We start from the raw sequence: 16263 nt of genomic DNA on the forward strand, positions 1-16263 counted from the left end.
AAATTACAGTTAAAATTTAAATTTGACTTAAAATTTAAGGTTGTGTGTAATAGGTAGAAAGAGTATGTGCAAGGCCTTTTGATTAAAAAAAATCCCATCTTCTTAGTAATTGTTTAGTCAGTCGAAGAGAAAAGATACTAAGGGTTTTACCCTTAGTAAGGTGTTACCTTACTATTAAGATACATTACTTTACTATTAAGATGCATAACCCTGATGATGTTCCTAAGTAATTCTGTGCTGCCATTTATGTAAAATAAAGTAAGACCAATAAAATATTAAGGTTAAAGAAGCAGATATATTTCTGCATGTTGGCATGCTAAATCCTCTGGGATGAGTAGGATTTTTTCTTTTGTGTATGAGTGATAAAATACTTTTGAAACCCTGTCATTCTTAATTGATATGACAAGTACTAAGAATTTGAGAAAAAAATAAGAAAGCAACCCTAGTTGTCAGCAGTTTGGGGCATTCCGCATTCCTAAAGGCAGAGTGATTTTAGATATTTAGGAACCTGAGAATTCCCTGTTCCTGTGGTTAGAAAAGCGCTAGAGCCTAAGGAAGATTCTTAAAATCTTGGTATATTAATTGGATTTTCTTTTGGGGTTTCTTGCTTTTTTTTGTAATTAAATGGAAGACTATTTTTATTGAGCCTTTCTTTTGGTGCCTTAAAAATGATACGTTTCTGGTAGTAAATTCCCCTACTTAAAACTTTAAAATAGCTTTTTTTAATGGGAATGGTATTGGTCTAGAGGTCAAGGGTTCTGACCCATTTCAAAACCTTTGACCTTCATTTACAACCCTTATGGTTTGCTTGCCTGACGAATAAGGATAATGCAAAATTAATGTTTCTTCACATCGATTTATTCATTTTAGTGCCTATATTGCCAAATTTATTTAGAGTGTGCTGATAGACATTTCATGAATACAAATGAAAGAATCATAGAAGGTGTGAAAAATCGATAGTCTGCATTGTCAATGAAGTGTAATAAGAACAATTACTTCTGGAGATTACACCTAATAGATTTTACAATGAACTAGTGAAGAGTAGTTATGTTTTCTAGTGAGCTTGTTACTAATGAATGGTTCTAGAACTTTGTTCATCTAGTTTTCAGTCTTCCGCAGAAAATGTCTTTACCCTGAAAGGAATTTAATACTCCTTGTGGAACTTTTGGGACTTAGAGATTGTTATTTTACATCTGGCAATACTGGAAGTGGACATTGTTCATGATTTCTAGAATACGAATTTGCTGCTGACTTAAATTAGAAAATAATCCTAACAAGAAATCCCTATACAAATTTTACTGTGAATTTGTTAATGTGTTAAAGTAAAAATAATCTGAGTATTAAATATGTGCCTGACAGCTTGGTATTACCATGTAAAAATTAATTTTCATTATCCATGTTGCTTGTATCAATAGACCTTCCCTTCTTTTTTGATAGGGTAATCTTTTTCGAAATCATTTTGTGCTCTGTACTGTACGTCACTTGTTTGGTTTTGGGAAGTGGAAAGGATAAGGAATAAATGACGTGCTCTAATGCATCTATTTGTCATATGTGTCACAATGCCACTTAATGCTAATCTGATCAAATTGAGGCTATCGTGATTGCTTAGCAGTGCTCGTTGCAGAGGCTAAGGTTGTTCTTTGTAAAACAGTAGAAATAAACCAATAAAGTCACAAAGACCTCAAAGTCTCTTTAAAGTTACATAGGGGCTGTAATTTTTTGGCAGAATATGAAAAATGATGTGAGAAATGAATCTAAAATTAGCTCCAGATGTATACAGATTGTTCTGGGGTGATAATTACATTTTTCACTTTGAATTTTCCTAATTCAAAGAGGTCAGCATGGCAATCACAGAGGTGATTTATTTTGTTAAGAAGTGAACTGTCTTTTTGCTACATGAAAGCTAGAGAGATATGAAATTGAATTTCCAGCCGACATTTTACAGATACTGGGAGGAGATGGGGTTGAGCTTGATTGATATTTTTTATTTTTTCTCTTCCCCCCCTTTTTTTTCTTCTTCCCCTCACCAAGATAGGGTGGGAAATGAAGTGATAGCCTTTTGCTAAAATTTTAATTAATTCTTAAGAGGAGATGGAGAGGATGAAGTGCCAAAGATCAAAAGATCAGGTCAAAAACTAGTTTTTAATCACATAAATAATGTGGCATAGTCACAAAGTAAGTATCTGCAAATTTGATTTGAAACTTTGCAAATTTGTCAGGCAGCATTTTATGAAATTGAAAGATTGCTCTGATTAATATCTGTGGTGGGTTTTATGATAACCTCTTTCTCAAAATCTGTTTTAAACATTCTAGATGTGATGTAAGCACTTGGATTGTTTTTCTGAAACATCTGATTTTTTTCTGATGTTGAGATTTGTGGCTGGAATATTCTTTCTTTACTAGAAGTACAATATGGAATAGTAATGTCTGACAACTACTTTTTCATAAAATGGTGTGAGTAAAGCTCTTTCTCAAGTAAAGTGATTTAAAAAAATTGCAAAAGACAACATTCCATGCAGCTATTTGTGACTCACAGTTAATTTTTCTCTCCTTTAAAATTTATGTATTTAGGCATATGGAAAAACACCACTGCTTTTGTGTTTTAGCTTTGTGTTTATATGTTTATATGTTGCCTAATGTTTAAACTGAGATAAAAGGAGAAACAGGTGGTTTGAGATACAGACAAAAGGCTTTTTCTAAGAGAAAAACAGTTGTGTTTTTTGATAGACACGCTACGTTTTGAGACGTGTCTCTGTGTGTATGCTTACATTTATATAAATCTATCAAAACATAAAGAAATCTTTCATTTAATATTACTGCAAAGTGTTCCTGCTTATTTGACGTTAATATCGTTTTTGAAAGAATCGACGTTGCATTCAAGGCCACTTTATAAAAGCGTTGTGTTGCTCATCCTAATTCAGTCTGACACACATTCCAATAACACTACCTCCCTTCTAGGGTTTAAAACTAAATTTATGGCTGAGCATTGTGAAGTGCATCATTTAAAAATGGTTTCAACCCAAAACATCTAATAAATAAATAATGTGTATGGCTACTCAGTAGCAGACTTTCCAGACTAGAAATCATTCCATCGGATACTCAACAGTCCACTATCGGAGAGGGCTGTCAGATAAATCTTATAGTAGCTGCATTCATGTCCTGTAAATCACATGTTATTGTCTGAGCCTTCTGCCAGGTCATCTATTCTTTTCCCATTTATCAGAAATGCATACAGTACAGTGAACCTAGAAGCACTATCTGGTCTGGCCTGGCATCCTGTTGGGGTAATTAAACCAGCCAGAAGAGAGAAGTCCTGTGTCTATACCCCTTTTAAATGAGTGACGTCAGGGTGTTAGAGGTGTTCATGTGCTATTGTGAGACAAGGCTTCTGGATGGAGAAATAGATATCATCCCTGAATAAAGCATTTTCATCTAAAAGGATTCTTGCTCTATCCCTGAAACGCAAAAGGGGTATGTATGAACTGAGTGCATGTTTATCCATAAAGCAAATATGCTACTGTGCTTCCGTTCATTTGTCAGGTGTTTCCTTGAAATACATGAGAAATACTGTCATCTTTCCTACTCTGTCATGAAGGTATAAAAACATTTATCCCTTGCTCACACACATGAAGCATTTGGTCCATTACCGTAGTGCCAAGGTGAAAAGATACAAAAATAGGTGAAATAGGTTCCATAATTTTTCTTGATGCCTTTGAATTTACAGAGTTTGCAGCACTTGAAAAATGTTCCTTTGTGTAGTAAATCAACTGAATTGTCAGTGGAATATGTGTAAGAGAACTAATTAGGTGGTTCTTGTCAGATCCATCTTTGACTTAAGGGCTTTTTTTTGACTGAACCTGCATTTTCTAGACCATAAAATAAACTTACGCTAACTGACTTCAGTGCTATTCGGTTCTTGTATAATTTTCTACAATTGGTGGAATGCTACCCAATTTCTTTTCAAGAGTTTGCAGTTTAAAATTGATGAATAATTCAACAACTTTTCTGGCCCCATCACCACTACTACCTGCACATACATCCTGCTTGCTAGTTCAAGGTATAAAAGCTTCTTGGTTCCTCTTTCTTCTGTCCCCTGTTGTTTCAGTGGGATTTAGGGCACATTCTTGATAGCTGATGGCATACATCAAACCAAGACCAGTGTTTTAATATGTTTAATCTCTAGATGTTAATATTTCTGGAAGATAAAATGTGATATATTGCAATATAACTACATAGCTGTAGTTGTTAGATTTATATAGGACCTTGATAAATAATGTCTTTTGTCTGGAGATGGAAGAGGGAAACATAAACTCTGATACTCCAGATTTTTTTTACATGGTAACATCTGTTCATATGGCCCAATGAAATATGATTACAGTTGAATATGTCATGTGTTGTGCTAATAGTTTTTGGAGTTAATTTTTGGAGAGAAAAGCATGGTCCAAGGCGGTGCATGTGCATCTTAAAAATACAGCAGAGGCTCATCAGTAGCAGTAAAGCCAAAAAAATTACACTATGAAGTCGGTCTTACTCCCTGTGTAGGCAGACAATTTTTTTTTCTTGTCTAAATAACTCACCAAACCAATTATCACTGGTTAAATGGCAAAATGTCGGCAAAAGATCTTTCTTTAGCATGAACTTTCTTTTATGTGCTGCTAAATCTCTTTACTAACAGATCCTGTTGCTCGTAAAAAAGTCAATATTCATCTTTTGCATGGGCTGTATCTTAGTTGCATTATGCCTCTTACTCTGATGAGGATTCTTAATTATGTAGACAATATCAACATGGGCCATACAGTCATGCACCATGTACAAACAATATGATAGGATAATTCACATCAGGAAGAGCGATAGGATGGTTGTTACAGTTTTGATTTTTCAGCAGATTCTGTTGCACACACTTACCTCCCCCCTTCTTCCTGAGTACTTGAATGTAAAATGCAGTAAGATGGTCAGGCTTTTCTGTGTATCCTGTGCTCAGGAAAAAGCTTTTTAACAACGATCTAAATTCATTATCTCAGGAATGGATTTCTGTAGTGTGTTCTAAAATGTGGTAAGCCTTTGAATTACTTGGAGATTTAGTTGACATAGAAGATGGCTGGTTTTCAGTGCTTGTTACTTGCAGAGAGAACACATTATACTGATGCTCTGTGATCTGCACTGGTTCCTAATTTACTTTTAAGTGCAATTTGATGTGATGGATAACTATAGTGATCACTATGAAGTTTTAATCGAATTGGGTATAGGTTATCTAAAGAGCTATGTCACTATGACATCATAGCAGCTAACTCAACAGAAGCACCTAAACTCTTAGCAGTATCCTGGTTTAGATATGAAGAGAAACAATGCTGTTTCATACTTTTTATGTGCCCCAAGTGTTAGATGATGGTTTTGATTAAGATAATTTTTTTTTTCACCTAATCCATTTGTGTTCTAAGAGCTGAAAATAATTTGAAATGGGATCTAATACTACTTTAGGTCTGTGATCGAAATAATGTATATGTTTCGGTGCAGAGGGTAGAATTTGTAGGGATTTTGTAAGATGCCATATGAATTTCTATAAATTTTAATGCATGTTCTAATTTTCTTTTAAAAGCCATTTTGCAGGAGTTGGAAGTTTTGCTGTTTATACAGTGTGAACTTATGACAGGGGGATTGGAACTAGATGATCTTAAGGTCCTTTCCAACCCGAACTATTCTATGATTCTATAATAGGATCTTTATTTTTACCAAAAATGAAAGTGGCTGTATTTGAGTTTCAAAAAAACCCAAACTATAAATATTTTAATAATAGATGGCTCTTCTGATAAAATTATTAGAAGCATAACTATATTAAGCAAATTAAAATGATTTAGATCTCAACAGATAACTTTCCAAAGTCTAAATTGTTATGTTTGGGGGAAGACATTGCACGGATTATGCCTACAAGTGTTTGCCTTGTATTGCTAGCTTTCTGTGCAATGTTATGAAGTATCAGTGTTTCCAGTTTAGTGTGAAGACATTGCGTTGAGATATACAGAAAAATATTTGGCCTGCAGGTATGCCAGAGGTTTCTTAGTATACTTTATCCCCCTTGTACTCTTTTGAAGAGCTTGGAAGTTCGGAAGAATATCTACCACCCAGTTTGTTGTACAGATGAGGTGACTGTTGAAGGAACTGAGAGTATTCAAGATCATTTAACTCCGTTATGGATTATTTAGAATCTGAAGCTAGACATATTGATAAAACCATGTAAATCTTAACATTTGAAAACATGGGATAGGTAAGCATGTTATTAATTGTTATGCAGGCAGTAGTAGGAATACTCATAGTGCAATTTTGTAACAAATAATTGCACAGCTCTTGTAGCTGTTACACAAAATGGGAGGTTCTCGTCCAATTATTTAAGATGCTATTGGATGGAAAGTAGTTGAGGAATCTCTGTTGAGCTTTATTTACAGTGCTGCTTCAGGATATTTCCAGTGAACCAATTTTACATGACAAACTATTTCCTCTTCAAAAATTCCCATTACTCTTTTTTCCCCTCTAATGTATATTTTCATCTATAATTACTTAGTTTTTGGAGGATGGAGTCTGTGGTCAAAGTGAAAGGGGAAGGTAGATGGCACAGTAGCCAGGAACAATGCTATCAAAGTGCTCTCCTGGGGTAGAAGAGACTTAAGTTTCAAGTAACGTTTTGGGTAATACTTGTTGTTATCACTAAGTAGAATAATCTGTTGAAGGAAAAATTTCAACATATCCTCCCAATGTAATTGTCCTGAAGCTTAAGGAAATTTATCGGGCATGTGGAAAAAAATTAAGCTCTCTCAGTCTGTAAAAGCAACATTGTGATTCATCTCTGTTGTCCTCAATTGCAGTTTCCTTCTTTGGTGGTAATATATGAAAACTCAGTTCTTTTCTGTAAGGTCTTGGGGATAAAGTTTAGGGCTTCTGCATTCTTCTGCATTGCAAGGCACTTGATATCAACACAGTATGCTATTTGGCTGGTGGTCAGTGGTATTAACCCTGGAGAAATTGAATGAAAGTCCTTGGAAGGTGTGAGACAGCACTGGCTGTGGAATCCAGACTCCTGAAGTGCAGTCCTTTGGTGGTTAGTTATTCAATACAATATTGTCACTAAATTTCTTTTTAACCAAACAAAAGGTTAGAATATCAAATCTCTTGGCTGGATCACTTGGATTCTCTGTTATACTTGATATATCTGGGGGGTTTTACACATACTGTGGCTTCTTTCTTTCCCAAGTGGGAGTTTTTCCTCCATCTCTGATGATCTCTCTTTGGGTGCTGAAAATGTGTATTGACAACTTCCATGTTGGGAATATGTCACTGAGCAGAGTATTTAGAATAATTACAAGTGGATTGCTTTGTGCTATGGATATTTTGCTGCCTGCTTCATTGAACTATGTTGTATGTTCCAAGTGTTTGAAACTGCAAATCAGTTTGGTAGGTAACTGAGTGCAATTCAGATAAGATTGAAATAAATGGAAACAGCTGAGAAAACCTTTCCTTTGAACCAGAGTATGTTGAAATTATATTTTAAATTAGCTGCGGGGTTTTTTTCCCCCTTGGACTTAAGCAGTATATAGATTTTGTCTTGCCAGACCTAGATTATTGTAATATATTCTGTGTGAAACTTCAGGGTAACAAAATTTGTCTGCTGGAATGTCATTCCTGCTTTGATTTTGTGTTACTTTCTCAATTGTTTGAAAGTTTAATTGCATATAATTTCCTGCAATATTTAACCTGTTGAATTGCAAGAAATTGCTTTGAGAGCACTCTAACATGTTTAAATAGGAGTTTCTTTCAAACTACTATTCTTAATAATTACTAAGGCTTACACTTCTCAGATTCTGCTTTAGTTTGCTACGCTTACATGTGCGAACTCGGCCTTTTCTGTATGGTGTCGTTGTTGGCTTCAGGAATAATGTGCCTTGTTTACAATTAGTATGGCCTACAGATAGGGAGTTTAAAACATTCGTGTCCATCAGTGGCTGAATTTAAATCAACTAAATTGCAATCGAACACTTTCTTGTGTGAATCTATAAAGTGGATGCATATTCATGGTGTGTTTAGTAGTAAAAATCAAGGAAGTTTATAACTTAAACTCTGCTTCTGCTTTAAGTGTGGAAAGAGGCTGGAATGTATTGGGAATGATTTACCAAGACTGTGTGCATAAGAAGTGACCTTTTCTTGACTTAATGATGCAATAAGCACTTGATGTTTATATCCTGACAGGTAGTAGTCACAGTAGTTAAGATGTGTGAACTAGTACTTTGGCTTTATCTCCTTACATGTTTCCATAATTCTTACTCTAGGAGGATATTTTAAAGGTTTTCTCACTCCCCAGTTTGGAGATGAAATGTATGATGTGGGATTTTATGATGAGCACAAACTATGATGTGTGAGAAAGCAAGAATATCTGATATGTTATGCTTTTAATAAATGGGGTTGGGTTTTCTGCATGTTGGATAAAATCGTCTAAGCTATGGAAACAACTTTTCTACCTAGGCCTACTTTTGACCCACTGATAAATGCCCACTGCAGTCTGCAGCCACTGTATTTTGAAGTGTTTAGTAAAAGCAAGCTGTATCAGCTGCAGCTGCAAACTGAGAAAAGTAACATGAAAGAACCAGTGGTATTTGGTTTATACTACGCAGCTGTTTTCTGAAGAATAATGGTGAGCTTTGTGGCTTTGAACAAAAATAAATTAAAAAAATATATGTAAATAAATTGGGATGGGTGCTATACGTCCGTAGAGGTGTGTAGAGAAGTACAAGTGGATAAGTATGGTAAAGCCATGATATTTTTCTGTGGACTGATAGGAAGCATTCTTTCTTGGGACAGTATGCTTAAAGAAATCAACATGAATAGTAGACTTAGGACAGAGGAATGGATAAAAATAGGGTTTAAAACCACAAAGCCATTCTTAGAAATAGTTTGCCACACTAGAGTGAAGAGAGATGATCTTTCTTGACGTCATCTTACTAAAATAGAATTGTTGCCTACAGTTAAGTTTTGGAGGGGGAATGAGGATTTTTCTCTACCTTATATATATATATATTTTTTTTTTAATACAGTCTTTAGTGGTTGTTTTATAGACTTTTTGGATATGATAGGCTCTTACTAAGAAAAATAAACTTATGAAATGAAAATTACTTGAATTTGGTCAGGAATCTGGGACATACTGTCAGTGTGGGTTTTAATGGAACGCATGTTCACTACAGCTAAAAATATTAGCCTTTAAAGCTGTGTTGCTGAGAATTTGTATGATTGATGTGTAAATTTTTATGTTTAGGGATGAGAATGGATGTCAAATTTAAGTGTGAATCTTGGGGCTGTGATAGGGGAACAGGACAGCTTAATTTCCATTAATGTACAGTGCTGCAGATGTTCAAAAGTAAGGGAACATAATTTAGCTACAGAAGCAAAACTTTTCTGAAGAAAAAAGGCATCCTGTTGCTTCACCAGCACACTAGGACTTAAAAAAACACCACCATTTAAGGTGAGTTTTGTACAGTGAGAGCACACCCTGTGGCTTGGCAGTCTAGTCAGAAGGATGATACCATGCTGACTTTATAACTAGATCTTTGAACAATATTCTCAGGGGTGGTAAATGCAAAACAAAGTAATATCAACTAGCACTTAATTCTGTGAGCTCCCTGCTGATGGGGCTCTGCACTGAAATGGAACTCTTCCTGACAGGAAGTCAGCCACGAAGTGTGGAGACCTCTGAAAATAAAGTGTGCTTTAATTTGACACCCTGCTGTTTTACAGCTAGTCTGTTTAATTTGAGACCATGGAAAGAGGTTTAGTGGAGGGGAGGGGTATGAGATTATGGAAAGTTCAATGAACAGCAGTGCTTGTCACTGACTTTATATTAATCACAAATATGTGAACATTTTTATTCAGGTTAATAAACCAAATAATGTGTCTCTGTTTCCAAGCAAAACTGCTTAAGAAACACATGGTTTGGGGAGCAGTGCTGTTTACTCATTTGTGTCAGGAGAAGCTTTGCACAGGAGTGCTGTTCAATTTATTGTTTAACCTTTAGTCTTAGTTATGCTCATCTGTATCTATTTATACATCTCTGCAACTGGTAAAGCATCTGTTTTATTGAACATGATGATGCACTAATCTTTCACTTGTTTAAGTGAAAAAACTTGTAATTCATATTATGCAGCAGTCAATATGATGTTGAGGTACATGTCTGTTAGGTGGTTATATCCTAGAGTCTAACTTGATTCAGAAGGATCATCTGGAATTTATGAAGCCATTTACTTCTATTTCTACTTAAACCAGAAGTGGTTACGTTCCTCCTCTTCTGGAAAATTTGCTTGCTGAGTGTGTGGGGCAGATTTGCAGAGAAAGGAGCAAAAAACTATTGTTTATCATGTTTATTGTAGCAACGTACAGGGGCAGATGACAATAGAACCCTGTGTTGCCTGGTGTCATGTAACAATGGAATAATGGATCCCCAGAATATTTTAATCTGAATGAATATAACAGATGTAAGATGAGGAAGAGAATGTAGTATGCAAATGGAGTGTAATGGAAGGGACACAGAGGTTTTCTGCCTTTTTTTGTAAAAAAAAAAAGAAAAAAAATTTATTTAGCTTCCTTTTCTCTAAATCTTTTCTTAAAATACCTGCATTAGGATGGGATTACCAAGGGAATGATAAGGGACAGATTTGGATTTCTGTCTTTAAAGTGAAGAGGTTGGATTGGTTTAAATACTTTGGTTTCATTCCCTCAAAGGTACATGATAGCCAGAATCTTGTTCATAGTTTGCATGCATTTGTTATGAGAGTTTAAATTGAAACAAAGATACTTTTGGGTAAAAGGGTAATACAAAGGGACCTTTAGTTACGTAATTGTATTCACTGTGTATATTGTTGAGTTTTTTATTCAATTTATTTAATCAGTCATTGAGCAGGAAGGTTTCTCCTGTTTAGTGATGGTAATGATGAATGTTGCTATCAGTGGAATCAGTCTATCACTACTAGTGCAACTGTGCAGCAAGGAGCATGCTGTGATTTTCTTGTCCTTATAATTAGTAGTCTACCTTTGAAGACAGTTTTTTCCATGCAGTGGTTTTACAAAATCTCAACACAGTTAAACAAAAAAGCACTGAAGTTGAGACAGTTGCTTTATAATCCTGCTGTTCCTCAGTTTTTTCTTTCTGCATGAAAATAATGCTGGCACTGCAACTTGATTATTTGGATCTCTTCCCTTTGTTCTTCTTATGTTGTCCATTTTCCTCACTTCTGTTTTTCTGACTCATCTCTTTTGACTTTTAGTTTCTTGCTTCCCATGGCTGCATATTTACAGAACCGCTTGGTACTTTGGTTTCTCAATTAATGTTTAAGTTTTCTGTTCCTGTTCTTCCTGAAGCTACTGTCTTTCATCTCAGCATTGAAAATAGGCGATGGTTAAAGAACCTAAAGAGGAAACTGCTGTGGAAAAGGTTTGCTGCTAGATGAACTCAAACCTGACCCCTAATTTCGTTTCATGAGGAGTCATGGCAACAGCCTGCCAGTGGGAGAGAGAAGGGGAGAGGCTGCCCAAGCAAATTGTTTCCTCCATCAGGACCTGAAATCAGTGATCCACTCATTCAGTTTTTCCCTATTCTACAGTTTGTGGCTGTATTGGGAATGTGAATGAACTGGCTTTACTGGGATGAACTGGAGTTTAACATAAATTTACCTGTTTCATCCTAATCTGATATTGGTTCTAGGGACAAAATTTTATTTGTCAGGTTGTGAGTTAAACCTCTAAAAGGCATGTAATGAATGTTTTTCATGTATGTTTTCATACTTTTTTGATACTGGATAAAATGTTTGATTTCTGTGCAGCTCTTATGCTGTGCTAGTTATTACTTGTGGCATTTTATTTGTGCAGTGAGCGCTCTTTTCATAATTTTATATGACCTTTCAGATTGCAGACGGTGATATTTTCATATTTTACATGAACTTTTGGATTATGTGATTTTAGTTTTTTATTACTAAAATCCTGTTTTAAGGAAATCCGCATTACTATAAAATATGACAACTGCAACCTCTGTCAAGATTTTCTGGCTGTGTGTAGTTGTTCAAGATTGTATGTGCTGTAACATTTTATGTAGTGTATCTTTCATAGTACTGTATGGTTTAGAATAGATTTGCTTAGTTTGTGGAGAAGACAATAGTTGTCTCAGAGTAATCTTGTCATTGACAAGCTGACAGTTTTTTATTTAGTATTTTACTGAACTATGTAGTACTGGAGCATGCAAACTACTTCAGCTCTATGTATGTATGATTTGTTTTCAGGATCTATAAAAGCTTATTGTGACTTGAACTCAGACTTTTAGGTATTGAAATTAAACTCTCATTATAAGGTAGTTTTAGGCATTTACCACTAACAACATAATACCAGTTTATAGGAAGCTCTGTTTACATGGAATATCCCAAATGGTTAAACAGCAGGGGAGTCTTCTGCTTTTAGTTAAAAACCTGCTGTTTCTGTGTGGCTTATTTACTGCTTCTTTAATTCTTAATGTAGTGTGCTGTGGAATTGAGCATGCAAAAGTCAGTAAAGAATTCTGTTTTCTGCGTCTAAGGTTATTACTTGCTGTACAATAATAAAGGCACTATTTTATTGGGTTAGTTGTAATTAACTTCAGCACTAGGCATTGATATAAATCATTCCTAATCTGTTTTCTTTACATTTTCATTCTTTCAAACTAGTGTAACATAGCTTCTTTCTGTCGTCCTTTTACATAAGGACTAGGGTCGTAATTGCTTTTTTGAATTAGGCTGTCGGAAGGTAATGTGCATGTTGATCCAAGAATTGATTAAGGAACACTAATGAATTTCATATAGAACTTTTAAAAGATTTGTAATAAATACTGTGTAATAAATACTCTGTAGCAGTGATCTGTTAGACCATTAGAATTCAATAGAGTGTTGTCATGCAGTGCAGCTGGAAAAATATTTCTGTATAAGAAACTTTGATTCTGTTTGATAGCTAAAATGGTAAACAATTTTGTGGTCATGAATAAAAAAAAACATATCCCAACTCTTTCCCAGAGTATATTTTATGAAAGTAGCTATTGTTGTTATAATCTTTGTTTCTGTGTTTCATCAGAGGAAAAATACTGAAATGCTTTTGGTTAGTTTTTTGTCTGCTCAGTCTTGGTGTTTGATACCAACCAGGCCATGTGCCTTTTATCAATACACTGGTGTACTGCAGCATTTTCAGTTACTGGTTAACAGCATAGGTTGTAAACAAGAATGCTATGTGTTCTTTTCGGGCAGTTTTGCAATGCTGAGCATGTGGTTTTCTTGACTTTTTTGTCCTTTTCGGGGGTACATAATCACACACGCATAATCTCAACCCAGCTTTATAGTTCATTAGTTAGTTTGATGCAAGTGTGTTTAGGATATTTTCCTTCAAGAGCATGCTTGGTGTTATACCTCCACTTGAGAAGCTATCTCATCTAGTTAATTTTTACACAACTTTCTCCTAGAAGACTCATTAAAATTTTTAATGCAAAGACTGGTTGTGTACTGTCACTAGCTGATTTTTTGACAAAAAGCAATGTTATTTTAATGGAATGCCAGCAGTAAATACTTTTTATTGTAACTGAGTGTGTTTGATAGTTTTAAAGTCTTATAAAAATAATTAGCTCTTTTATATAGTTCTAATGGCAGCCTTGCAAGTTTCCCCTGGAGCAGTCTCTAATGAACAGGCCTTGATTTTTCCAGTTGGGCTTTTAGATTCCCTGAGGACTTGACTCCAGACCTTGAGGGGCAGCAGCTGCCATTTGTCTTAAGGCTGGAGTTGCCAAGCAGACAGACCCATGTATTAATAGAACACATTTGTATAGCTTGAGTATGTGGAACCCTGATAGAGCCCTAATGATGATCATCTGTTGAGAGCTTGTAGCTGGCCAGGGTTAGAGTAACTTTTATCACCCTTATTGAAATCAAACCCTCTGTATTGATTAGTGATATAGCTTGACTTGTTACATACATGCCACGTTAAAACTTTCATAGACAAGCCATTGTTTAGTGTGGAATAGTATCCACTGTGGAAATTTCAATAAAGTCAAGCTTGTTTTAAGTTTTCCCCTGACAAGATGTTCTGAATTTTTAGGACAGTAGTAAATATTTTTGTAAGCTCTTTCTTTGTGTCAGGATTCAGCAACAGTGATGTTCTTCTGTAGAGAAAGGACCATGTATATAATTATTGACATTTTTTTCTCAGTTTCTAATTGTTCTTCCATTATTGATTTATGGTTTAAAAAATTTATTTTAGCATCCAGGTATGACTATGTATGCTAAATAACATTGTCTCCAAATGTGTTTTCGTGTTACTCGTCTATTAAAGTATCACATCCTTGCAAAACTTTTGTTTTGTATACTACTTAGCTGGAGCTAATTTTGATATTAAATTGCTGTGTTGTGTTTCTAGACATTATTTCCCACAATTCCATGTTGGTTTTAAATTTTTTTCAATGGAGCTTTGTTGAATAAAATATGCATGATTCAATTCTTTAAAAGGAATTTATGTTTGCAGAGATTCTGCTTAACATGCAGTTTAACCTGTTTTTTGTTGGGGGTTTTTTTGTTTTTTTTTGCTTTTTTTTTATTATTAAGAACTCAGCTGAGATATAATCTGCTTTTCACTAGATGTTCATTCAAGCCTGTAGTGGATGTGGTGCTGAGAGAGTGCTGACACCAAGTGCAAACACTGCTGAAAAGTTCTTGATAGTTTACTTTAGGCACTTAAAGATTAGTATATCTCTCTATGAACAAGTTTTTCATGCAGATTTGACCTTTACTCTAGGATATAATATGTCTCCTACTCATATGTTAACACATTTTCCCACCGTGCTCCTTCATGCTCCATTCATAGTTGTCAGTACCAAAGTCATCCTTCTCCTTTGTTTCATAACCAAAATAGATTATTAAAACTGCACTAGCTTTATGGGAAGGATGGATTAGCAAAGAACTGTCTCTTTTTTGCTTGCTATGCATCTGTATTTCAACTGATAGATAGATTTCTTAATTGTGGAATATATTGACCTTGTTAGGATATTTTTTTAACTTTCAGACAAAAATGGATTGCTAAGGGTCATGCATGTTTATGTATATATGAATGAAAGTAGCAATGCAGTTGCCTGCAACTGAAAATAAAGCAATTTTTCTCTATTGGAAATGTTTTAAATATTCTGTTAAAGAGCCATATTTAACTGTTTAGCTATCAGACCCATTGACAAATCGGTTTTGCAAATGCTTTTATATAGCTGGAAGACTACATATTTTGTGTTGTTTGAAATATGGTTATATTTTTTTCCTAGAAATGTACAAGTGAGGAGGGGTATATCCATTTCCTGCCTACAGGCAAGCACTTCAGATTACAAACCAACAAAAATGCTTACCAGCAAAATTTTCTTTGCCTTTTTTTTAGTGACTAGAGTTTAGGAATGGCTATATTGGATTAGATAATAGACACAAAGAGATTCTGAAGAAGAGTAAGACAAGCTTGTATTATAACCTTCCACTTTCAGCTATATTCAGCTTGGGATATTTTATGAATTGGATGTAGCTTCTGTGTTACTTAGTCAGTGTCAGTGTATTTTCCTTCCATGTACATGTGCAGGCTCCTCTTGATCCTGTTGAACTTTTAGTCACCACAGCATCCTTTGGTGTGATATATTCCACTAATGTGTAATGCACTGCGTAAAGAACCACCTGCATTTCTTTGTTTTGAAGCTGGTTCCTACGAACTGTTGCCTATAGAAAAGGCTTTTGGGCAGGCCTGTTCTGGTAAATAAGAAGCTTCTGAAGTACTGGATCTGAACAAGGATATTCAAAATGAGTAAGGAGCCAACAACAAATGGAGGAAGATGACTGATCAATAGAATTGACACTGGGAAATTCAAATTCAGTGTATCTGTTGATGCCTTATGTTTAGAGGTATACCTAATTTTTAAGAAGGGAAATTGGAGAATCACGTAGTACAGAAAACTTTTCAATTTGAAGACTGAGATGACTACGCATGCATATGTACCTGAAAGGAAATGAAATGGGGTATAGAATTACTAAAGATTGTTTTGCTAGATTAATCTCATTGTTGGTTACGGTCTAATGCATGTTGTGGCATTGACCAAAACGTATTTCCTACACAAAGGAAATGGAGTAATTTATGAGGTTTTTTTAGAGTATTTGGTACTGTCATATGACTGATGATTAGTTAGAATTAATTAAATAAACTCAACCT

At 35.0% G+C, this 16263-nt stretch overlaps 1 protein-coding gene across 3 annotated transcripts in view; it reads left to right on the plus strand.

Moving 5' to 3' along the window:
- LRBA (LPS responsive beige-like anchor protein) overlaps positions 1-16263 on the plus strand; it is a 395364-nt gene that overhangs the window by 107067 nt on the left and 272034 nt on the right. The gene's annotated exons all lie outside the window — the stretch shown is intronic.

This window comes from Melopsittacus undulatus, chromosome 7 (genome assembly GCF_012275295.1).
Source record: "Melopsittacus undulatus isolate bMelUnd1 chromosome 7, bMelUnd1.mat.Z, whole genome shotgun sequence".
In the NCBI taxonomy this organism is placed as follows: Eukaryota; Metazoa; Chordata; class Aves; order Psittaciformes; family Psittaculidae; genus Melopsittacus; species Melopsittacus undulatus.